General features: G+C 41.8%; 1 protein-coding gene across 3 annotated transcripts in view; it reads left to right on the top strand.

Annotated features, from left to right (window-relative positions):
- Window positions 1–10,981, top strand: part of NAAA (N-acylethanolamine acid amidase) — a 70,324-nt gene extending 59,343 nt beyond the window's left edge. For 2 of the 3 annotated variants that reach the window (XR_003795441.1, XM_029234556.1), the window contains one exon: window positions 7,126–7,257. The gene's annotated coding sequence lies outside the window, so the exon portion shown is untranslated. Of the gene's footprint in view, window positions 1–7,125; window positions 7,264–10,860 lie in introns of those variants that run through there. The other variant, XR_003795436.1, reaches the window with a different exon arrangement.
- The last annotated feature ends 156 nt before the right edge of the window (window positions 10,982–11,137 follow it).

Raw genomic sequence — 11,137 nt, forward strand, 5'->3', positions numbered from 1 at the left:
TCTTGCATCTTCTCAATCTTTGCCTCCATTCTTTTTCCGAGGTCCTGGATCATCTTCACTATCATTATTCTGAATTGTTTTTCTGGAAGGTTGCCTGTCTCCATTTCATTTAGTTGTTTTTCTGGGGTTTTATGTTGTTCCTTCATCTGGTACGTAGCCCTCTGCCTTTTCATCTTGTCTGTCTTTCTGTGAATGTGGTTTTTGTTCCACAGGCTGCAGGATTGTAGTTCTTCTTGCTTCTGCTGTCTGCCCTCTGGTGGACGAGGCTATCTAAGAGGCTTGTGCAAGCTTGGAGGGGCCTTTTTAAAAATGAGAGATGTGGGGCACTTCTCTGGCGGTCCAGTGGTTAGCGCTCGGCACTTTCACTGCTGGGGCCCAGGTTTGATCCCTGGTCGGAGAACTAAGGTCCCACAAGCCACATGGCAAGTCCCAAAATAAATAAATAAAATAAAGATGTGAATCCATGAATTAATGTCTTTCGGTTTGGCTGTACATGGATCAGTTAATAATACTTGACAAGGTTCTTGCCATCATGACTGCAAAGAATCTTTTATTTGATGTCCTTTCCAATAAACAAAACCTTTAGGTAGTATTCCATGATCCTTAAGGTTTTCATCTCCTAGAAGCTTGCTGTAAGAGGAGCTAGTTACCAGTGTTTTAAAATGTCTCAGTAAGATCCTGTCAATAATGTAATATATTTCTTTTGAACCACCACGGGTGAAAGTTTCCAAAAATATTGTTTTCTCTATAAAACCATTTTCTCAGATGCCCAAGAGGTAACGAACGTACATGCTGGAGTAATGGCAGTTGTGCGTCAATAGACACTATAAGGTTTTTCTGGTTTGCTTTTTAATCAGGTCTATACCATATTTGTGTTGTGGGGTCAAAATTCCCCTTTTTTGTTCCAGTATCTGCTTCTTTTCTTTAGCTGTGGTTTCCTGAGCCTGTAGAAAGAAATCTTTCATTTCATTAGCAGGGTTAATGGAGAGCAGTGGACATTCTCAAGGCTGGGCAAGATTAGTGTTTCAAGCTGCCTCTTTGGCTGCAGCATCAACAGGCTGATTTCCTTTCGCTTCCACAGTGTCAGATTTGGAATGTCCTGGTGTTTTAATAATTGCTAACTGTTTAGGCAATTGCATAACAATGAACAACTCTGCAACCTGTTTTCCTTTTTTTTTTTTGGCTGCACCTCGCGGCTTGCAGGATCTTAGTTCCCCGACCAGGGATTGAACCCCAGCCCCTGGCAGTGAAAGTGCTAAGTTCTAACCACTGGCCCGCCAGGGCATTCCCCCATTTTTTAAATAGGTTGTCTTGAAGAGGTTAAAAACCTCATTGTTTCCATAGCATTCCAATATTGTGTGCCACTCCAAAAGCAAAGCAACTGTCGGTGTAAAATTTTGTTATCTGGTCTTTGGCTAGTTGGCAAGCTTGGGTTAAGGCAGTTAGGTCAGCTTATTTTGCTGACGTTGTTTCTGGTAAATAAGAACTTTCAGTTGTATCCACTGTGGATGTTATTGCATATCCAGCTCGGTAATATTCATCCCTTAAGGAGGACCCATCTGTAAATCAAATAGATTAGCCTTATCAATAGGAGCTTCTTGTAAGTCATTCCTGGGAGCAAAAAGATAATCTCTTAACAGTGTGCAGTTTGGTTGTTTTCTTCCTGTAGTGCTGGAAGCAAAGTTGCAGGGTTAAGGTTATTACATAGAACCAAGATAGTATTAGGTGCAGAAAGCAACAGTGCCTCTTAAGAAGTTAGTTGGCATACAGAATAGTGCTAAATGTAGTGAGAGTTTAGAAGAGCCTCAACTGAGTGTGGGACATAAATAGTAAAAGGAGACCCCATTACTATTTCTTCAGTAGCCTTACATAAGAGAGCCCTTGCTGAAAGGGCCCACATACAATGTAGAAGTCCTTTTGCTACCGAGTCTAATTTAGTTTTGGAGCATAAAAGCAAGTCATTTACAAGTATTTTTGTAAAAGGGTCAGAGTAAGACAGTAGCTATCTATAAGTGACAGAAGACTTAAAAGCATGGTTAAAGACCTGATTACAATGCAGTTGTCAAGGAAATTGGGCTGTTTCTGTGAGGTATGAAATTTTAAGATAATGACTAGAATTATGGACATTTCAAATTTTAGAAACTTCATATCATTTCTAGAACATTTATATTAATAATGTTTACCCATAGACTATAACTTAAGAAGGTTTATCATTACTCATTTGACAATGTTTCCCATGTAATTTAACAGACCAAATAAGCCTGATTATTTTAATATCTCTCTTTGAGATGTTCAGGGGCCCTCTGTAGTACCCCAAAGTTAGCTAGAGGTCAAAAGAACTTCATTTAGAATTTGATGTGAGAAAGTTTGTCAAAGATATCAAAAGGTTTTAAATGTTTGGCCAAGTAGGATCATAAGTCACTGTGAAACAATATTAATTCACTTAACCAAAGTGACAGTAAACGATTATAAAGGCAAGTGCAGAAAGTTACTGGTAAAGAAACTTCACAATCTGTTATTAAAAGCAAATTAACATTTCAAAGAAAACTTAGAGAAAAAAATCAAATTCTAGTTTTACACGTTTTCACACTTAACATTAAAATTCACTTATTTAATCAAATTCAATCTAATCTAAGACAGTCTTTTTCTTCTTTTTTTTGGCTGCATTGATTCTTCATTGCTGCGCGCTGGCTTTCTCTAGTTGAGTCGAGTGGGGCTTACTCTTCGTTGCGGTGTACGGGCTTCTCATTGCGGTGGCTTCTCTTGTTGCAGAGCACGGGCTCTAGGCATGTGGGCTTCAGAAGTTGTGGCATGCGGGCTCAGTAGTTGTGGCGCATGGGCTTAGTTGCTCTGTGGCATATGGGATCTTCCCGGACCAAGGATCGAACCCGTGTCCCCTGCATTGTCAGGCGGATTCTTAACCACTGCTCCACCAGGGAAGTTCCTCTAAGATACTCTTGACCATGCATAAAACTCTTTTCTCAAGGTTCCCATTTTAGAATAAATTTCTAGAAATATATGCCATTTCAAAGTATAATCTTTCAATAAAGCACAAAATATTTATTAATATTCTCATACAGATTTAGTTTCACTGTAGTAAGAAGTCAATAGGTAAACATAGACTCCTTTAGCAATTAATGTTTCAGCATTTTATCTTATTAAAAATGGTCTAGAGGAAAAAAAATGATCTAGACATTCAGTGAATTTCCATCATTTAACTTATCAGAGCTCTAAGGTTTCAAGTTGCCAGAAATCTGGAGAGACTGTTTTTAGGTAGGCATACCATAAAACATAATTGTTCTTAAATAGTTTAACCAAAACCTTTTATCCCATTTATTTCATTACCTATGAAAACATCATCAGATCATTAATTTTCTTGTTAACAAATTTTATAACCTAGATAAATGAACTTATTGAATTTCAGTAAACCTAGGTACAATAACAGTATTCTACTTAATGTTGATGACTCTAAAGACATGCCTATGTTAATTAAACCATGAGTTTAAGCTTGCTTTTTATTTCAGTAAAGATTAATCCTAGATCACGTGATCCTGTAAAAATTTGTGTTAGTTTAAGTTACATTTAGAAATATTTGATTTGTAAGCACTTGCTTTTAAGTCAATTAAATAGAGCTCTTTTACAAATTAATTTTGATAACACCATCCAGAGGTAGAGTTATATTGTTTTTATAACATACACCCAGACATACATACATCCAGATGGACACAGACAGAGATCTCATAGTTTTCTTGCTTGAGTTTTAGAAAGCTCCCCTCTCCTTTTTTTTCCCCCTTTCAGTTTTAAGTTCTATTAGTTGAGCCAAGGCTGTAGTCTCAGGCGATATGGGCTATGTTGACATTTCAAGACATGATAAGAGTTATAACTTTAAGCTTTCTCCTAGGAATACTTCTCTCAGGGTCAGAATTTTGCGAAGATGTTTTATCAAACTGGCTTTCTCTACAGTTTTGGAACGTCAAAAGGGTTCTATCCTGGCCATTTAAGAGTTAAGATTAAAGTGCTTGCAAGCATTGGCTTTGTTTCAATTGTACATGAAGCCAGCCGGGGTTCCAGGAATGGGTGCACATACGGGAGCTGTTCAGCCTTTGAGGCACCGTTTTCCATTATTCATTTGGTACCCTAACTCAGATATGATCCGAACAACTTTCTGAGGTCAGTGTGATGGATCGAATGTGTGCTACTTCTGAGTCTAGCTTCCCAAGGAGTTACCCTTGGGTCTGTTCGACTCTCTTATATGTCTGAGTCTCTCCCTCCAGCAGTCTAAAACTGCCATGGGTGCCCAGAGCACTAGGTGATCAGCCTTATAGTGTCCCCTGGGGAGCAGAATTTACTTAATGATTGTACTGGGATCCCCTGTAGGACCACTGCATGGCATGAGGATTGATTCTCAGACACTTCCGCTAGGTTCTCAGTCACCTGAGGACACATTATGGCCGGAAGGAGCGAAGTCCCTTTTCTTCAGAGCTCAGCAGGCTCAGTCTCTCATTTCACCAGCAACAGTTTGTTCAGACCATATATACCTAATCTTTCCAATTTAAGCCAAATTTTAGAAAAAGATGGCCAATCCAGTTCACTTCAAAGTTCCTCCTAGGTGTTTGCCTAGGAATTTCCCCTTAGGTCCCTGCCTAGGAAATAGGAAATATGCCAGTATCCCCTTAGGACTCCAAGTCCCAAGAGAAACGGCTTGAATAAAATTCAGGACGTCATTTAAAGCAATGGTGTCTGGATATCAGGAGAACTCACCAAAGCACGTGAGGCATACTAAGAAGTGGATGGGGCTCAAAGGGCCCATGCTGGTACCAAGCACTGGTTTGGGGTAGACTCCAGGTGTCCTCTGGTGGTTGTCTCTGATATCCTGTTGGCTACCCCAAGAAAATGACGAGGAAAATTCAGTTAACTATCAAGTTAAGAAGAAAAATAACGGGAACTTTATTTGAGCCAAACAGGATTGTAACCTAGGAAGCAGCTTCTCAGAAAGCTCTAAGAACTGTTCCACTTGTTAGGAGTCAATGGCACAGTCATATACATTTTGGAGACAAAGGATTGTACATCAAAATGACACACGGGTATTTTGCATAAAGTTCATCAAGGATACATAGTCCAGGTAAGCATGAGCAAAGTGAGCAGCAAGTCGCCATGACCCCCTACAGAGCTGGGAAAGAGCACTGTTCTTCTAAGAAATCACATTGCTAGCATAAGAAGAAAGAAAAAAAAATGCACCTTTGTGCTTCAGCAGGCACCCCCATCTTTGAGGAGGTCTGGTTAATGTATAATGCAGATGCATACTACACATTAGGGAGGGAAGGAAGAGGCCCAAACAAACACAGAGAGAATTTTGTGTTTCATTTTTCTTGTCCTGCCTTGAAATGTAAATTTTATTTCATCAGAGATGTGACTGGGATATTCAGGAGTCCAGAGGAGGGGCATGTTGAACTGGCTTCTTTAAGGAAGGTGAGGCCTGAAGTGAGCCTTAAGGAATGAGTAAAGTTAGTCAAGTGTGGGCTAGGACATTCCAGGTAAGAGCAAAAGCCCAGAAGTCATCGTGGTCAAGAAGTAGAGTCGAAGAAAGGAGAAAAGAGAGATGAGGCTGGAGGAGGAGGCTTTTGGGAAGATGAGTTCTATTTGCGTTACATGGAATCTGAGGCACCCCAAAGTTCAGCAGGAAGCTGGGTGTGTGAGGCTGAAGTTTAGAGTTAGTCTGAAATGGAGATGGAGATTTAAGAGGGAGGAAGTGATAGCTGAAAGTGTGAGTTGACTCAGTTATTTAAGAAGCATATACAGAGGGCTTCCCTGGTGGCACAGTGGTTGAGAGTCCGCCTGCCGATGCAGGGGACGCGGGTTCGTGGCCCGGTCCGGGAGGATCCCACATGCCGCGGAGCGGCTGGGCGCGTGAGCCATGGCCGCTGAGCCTGCGCGTCCGGAGCCTGTGCTCCGCAACGGGAGAGGCCACGGCAGTGAGAGGCCCGCGTACCGCAAAAAAAAGAAAAAAAAAAGAAGCATATACAGAGTGAGCAGAGCAGACATTTGAGACTAGAATGCAAATCAAATCGACATTTAAGGGGTGGATAGAGAAAAATGAGCTCAGGAAGGAGAGAGAATAAAGAGACAGTATGAAATAAAATTCATATTTTATGGCAAGACAAGAAGAATTTAAACATAAAAAAATTTCTCTGCCCTTTGGCCTCCTCTCTCCCCTCTACTGTGCACTGTGTATCTGACCAAACCTCCCCCATTGGCAGGAATACCTGCTCAGCCATAAAGACAACATTCTCCCAGCACCAAGACAATTGCTTGAAGATGACATTCCTTCTTGATCTTGTAAGGGGTCACATGACCCGCCACTTTGTACTTGCATATCTGGATTGTGTAAACTGTAATACATCATTTGCTGTACAGCTCTCTGTCTCAGAAGAAACTTATATAACTGTGCCTTGATTTCTAACCAGCAGAACAGTTCTCAGAGCTTTCTGAGACGGTCTTCCTGGGTTACAAATCCTCAAATTTGGCTCAAATAAAATTTTCCAACTCTTTCTTAGATTGACTGATTAATGTTGTGTCAACAAGAGATAGGAGCATGGCATCATGGAAAGCCGAGGGGTAGAATTTAAACCAAGGCATGGCTTATGACATGATGGCCTTGCTGTTCTGACAAGGTCCGGGCTGAAAAGATGAACGCATTGGAGACATCAGCATGAAAAGGTTTGGTCAATAGTGAGGATGAAAAACATGGTGTTAAGAGGAATTAAGGAGAATATAAGTGGTCTGCTCCAGAGAAATCTGGATGAGAAGAAAAGAGAAGTTGGGTTATAGCTTGAGGGATATAGGAGGTCAAAGGATGATGACGATGATGAAATGCTCTGAGAAGAGACTTCAGTATGTTTTTAGTCTGAAGAAAATCTAGTAGGAAGGTTGAAAACATAGGGGAGAGACAAGATGACACATGGAGGAAACATAGGGGAGGAATATCTCATGCACTGAGGCTGGGGAGGTGGGGGGAGGGTGCTATCACATGATAGCCTCACATTTTTTTTTATGATGTGGGAGACAAGGTTCATAGATAATTTGGTCTACCTGAACTAATATAATGCCCAAATCTCCCTATTGCAGGTTCCTTCTTCTTTTTGTCAACAAACAATTCACTCTCCCTTGGACCTGCTATCTGCGTCCTGCAGAAACATTACACTTACGCTATGGGAAGCGGCACCTCAACCCAACATCATTTTGCTTTCCAGAATGCAGAGAAAGGTATGCGCTTCCCACCTTCAGACTAACTGTGGGTACCCCGAAGCCTACATTGCATAGGGAGGGGCTTCTCAGGGTGGGCAGGAAATCATTACATTTCTCCTCGTGCTAACTCTTGAAAATCGGCTTCTCCTCCTTGTAACATGACCACTAGGATGCTCAGCTGAATGTCTTAGGACTTGATGAACTATATTTAATAGAATTAAAATTTACTCAAGGAGTCAGTGTTGTCCATTGGGGTTTATCCCAAACTACACCTTTACAACTGAATGAAATAAGATTGGGCAAAAAGGGGATGAAAGCATTCTAGGTAGAGGGTACAAAGGTCGTGAAGTAGCAAGGAGAGAGACATATTCAAGGAACTGAATGGTCTGAAGTGAACAAGATGGAGGGTGACATGGCATGAGGCTGCTGAGGTGTGCAGAGCCCATGTCACTCAGGAGCTTGTAGGATTTTAAACTTTACCCTAAAGACAAGAAGAACCACTGAAGAATTCAAAACAGGGAGTTCTAGAATAAGATTTACATACATAAAATACCCTTCTGGCTTCCATGAAGAAGGGATTGAGACAGGCTGGATGGTGGTGGTAAGAGTAGAAAGAAGAAAATTTATTTATTTATTTATTATTTTTTAAAAATAAATTTATTTAATTTATTTTGGCTGCGTTGGATCTTCGTTGCTGCACGCGGGCTTTCTCTAGTTGTGGCGAGCGGGGGCTACTCTTCATTGTGGTGCGCGGGCTTCTCATCGTGGTGGCTTCTCTTGTTGCGGAGCACGGGCTCTAGGCACACAGGCTTCAGTAGTTGCAGCACGTGGGCTCAGGAGTTGTGGCGCACAGTCTTAGCTGCTCCATGGCATGTGGGATCTTCTCGGACCAGGGCTTGAACCTGTGTCCCCTACATTGGCAGGTGGATTCTTAACTACTGGGCCACCAGGGAAGCCCGGAAGAACAATTTAGAAGCTACTAAAGTCATCTAAGCAGGAGATGATAATGCCTTGGTCCAGAGTTGGTGGCAGTAGAGATGGAGAGAAGAGGGTGAATTCCAACAATATTCAGGAGGTGGAATTGATAGGATCCACCTGATTACATGTGTGGGGTTGGGGAAGAGGATGGATCAAGAATGACCTCCAGGTTTCTAGCTAGCAAACATGGGCAGGCGATAATGCCAATTTCTGACATAAAGATAATGGAGAAGAACCAAGCTCGAGTAGAAGGAAGGTGCTGAGTTTATACACGCTGGGTTTGACATGCCCATGCAACATGCAGGTGGATGTGCTGAGTAGGTAGTTGCATATTCAGATCTGGATTTTGGAGACGTTGGTGGAGATACGTGCATTTGGAAGGCGTCAGAGTACGGGTGATTGTTGAAGCCATGGGGGTCACTGAAGTAGCCTAGAGTGACAGTAAAGTCAGGTCGGAGACCAGGGCCTAGGAGAGAGCCATGAGGGACTCCAGTACTTATTAAGTATCGGTCGAAGAGGATGAGCCAACGAAAGAGGCCGAGGAGAGGCAACCAGAGATGAAGGAAGAAGCAAGGGAAATAGTGACAGCACCTTGTTTATATAAGCCTAAGCAACTTTATAAGCTCATGGCTTCCTTTCTAGTTTGGCAATAGGTCCCAGGCTCATCTTGCGTATTTTTGGCTCCAGACCAGAAATAGCTATTTCTCCAGAGCTTGGGGTGTTCGCTACCAGGTTGGTCATTATTTTCTACACCTTTTCAGTGACCAGATCCAGAAAATATGTATTATTTTAATGACCAGTTTATATTTAGGATCACAATATTTTTACTTAACTTTGATATGATATTATATCTATATCTCCTTTCTCTTTAAAAAACCTTTTTTCCCAAATGATACTGATGTGGTATTACTTACTTTGTCCTATAGTATATAAAAAAGTTTCTGAAAAATAATAACAATACTATCATAACGATATGATTACTGAAAACTCTTTAAGATTTCTTTGTAGTTCTTTTTGTCCTTTGAGTACATCCACTAGGCATATACAACTTACTGAATTTTCAAGTCATTTGAAAGAACTCCTTTCTGTGTGATTATGCCACTAACTTGTACAAGATTAGATTTACTTGTTTGACTTTTGCTTTTTAGAGATTGATATTTTTTTAATTTTTGATTTAAATTTGCTTTATAATTTTATAAAACATTTATACAATTCCCATTCCAATTATCTGGTGCTGCGTAACAAACGACCCCAAAACTGAGTGGCTTAAGACAATCATTTTATTCTGCTCATGATTTTGTGGGTCAGGAATTTGCAAAGGGCCCAGCTAGATGGCTTGTCTATGATCCTCAGGGCAGCTGGGGCTGGAGGTTCTGCTTCCAGGACGGCTCTTCACCTTGGCCTCTGTCTCCCCACATGGTTGCCTTGTCCTTAGTGTGGAATTTTAACAGCCAGGTGTATTTGTAACTTTTGCCATAGGATTTAGTCTGCACAAGGCTGAGGAAGAGGAGCCCAAGCATGTAGTATTGCACTGATGGGAAGGGAGGATGGGGTAGAGGTCCTTAAACTATGCTACAACCTCACAGCACCCATCTCAGTGGAACCCAGGCCCTAGACAGAGGATTGGCAGGGAGAATAAAAGGGAGAAACAGAGGCACTGCCTGGTCTGCCTACCCTGAGCAGCCGAAGAGGTACTGAGGATAGTATGTCTATCCTCAGTTGGCAGCACTTGCCTTAAAATGCTTGAGGCAAGGTGTTAGCAAACAACATTTTCACGGAAACTTGATGGTCATGATATTCCTCAGTGATGCCTACCCTTCAGCACAAGTCAGGATCATTCATGGAGCTTGTGAAACCTACAGATTACTGGGTTCCCTGTAGAGATTCTGATGCTGTCGGTCTAGGGTGAGGTGCAGATGTCTGTGTTTCCCATCACTTGTTACTTTAGCTGAGTACCGCTTACTCTGGGCGTTTCATTCACTACTCTGAATGGGGATTTACAGAATTCAATCCTCATCACTTATTATTTCGTGGGTGCCTTTGGGACATACTTAGTGTATGACATTTTTTCCTCACAGAAAACCAAATTCAGCTTTGCTTAAATTTCTCTCAAGTTCTCTTTTCCCATTCACTATTGTATCTCATCTCCTCTTAGGGACATCAGTAGGAATTCCATTAGCTCTCTAATGCAAGCTAGATGTATTAAATCAACCTGTCTACTGTTCACAAGGTTGACCTGAGTGAACCTGCTGGGTTTCCTTTGCAATCCAGCTTTATCCACAAAGGCTCCATTCATCCCTGGTGGCACATTCAGGCCCAGGAGCTTAAGGAGAATCTAGTTACTCACGTGGACAGCTGTCGTCTTCTCTGGCAGCAGTACTTGACTGCAGGTTCTAGAGCTCATAGGAAGAATTCGACCTACTCATGCCATCCTGCAGTACACGATCACCCAGCACAGGTCCTGGCAAAAGGAGAAGCAAAGGCTGCCCTTCGGATTGGATAGTCAGCACAGTCCTGGGTGTATTGTGATGGGGACACAAAGCCACAGGGATAGAAGGAATTTGGGGATATCAAGCACTGACCACCACCTGCCATGATAGTATGTAGTAATTTTGTGTGTGTGTTTCTTCTCCCCAGTTATCATCGAGTTCATCTCTTTCTCCAGATGAGGACACTGAGGCCCAGAAAGTTGACTTGCCTGAGGCCACATCGCTGGTCAGGGCAGTTCCAGGCCCAGAACCAGACTCCTGACATCCTGTCTATTGTTGCAGTATCAAAATGTCCTCCCCACCCGCTGACCCCTGCATCATCCCATCCCATCCTTTATTTTTTTTTTTTGCATTTCAATGTTTTTTTAACACAATTTTTGAAGATTACTTTCCACTTACAGTTATTATAAACTATTGCCTGTATT

Source organism: Monodon monoceros, unplaced genomic scaffold (genome assembly GCF_005190385.1).
Source record: "Monodon monoceros isolate NGI ecotype Baffin Bay Population unplaced genomic scaffold, NGI_Narwhal_1 Super_Scaffold_20, whole genome shotgun sequence".
Classification (NCBI taxonomy): Eukaryota; Metazoa; Chordata; class Mammalia; order Artiodactyla; family Monodontidae; genus Monodon; species Monodon monoceros.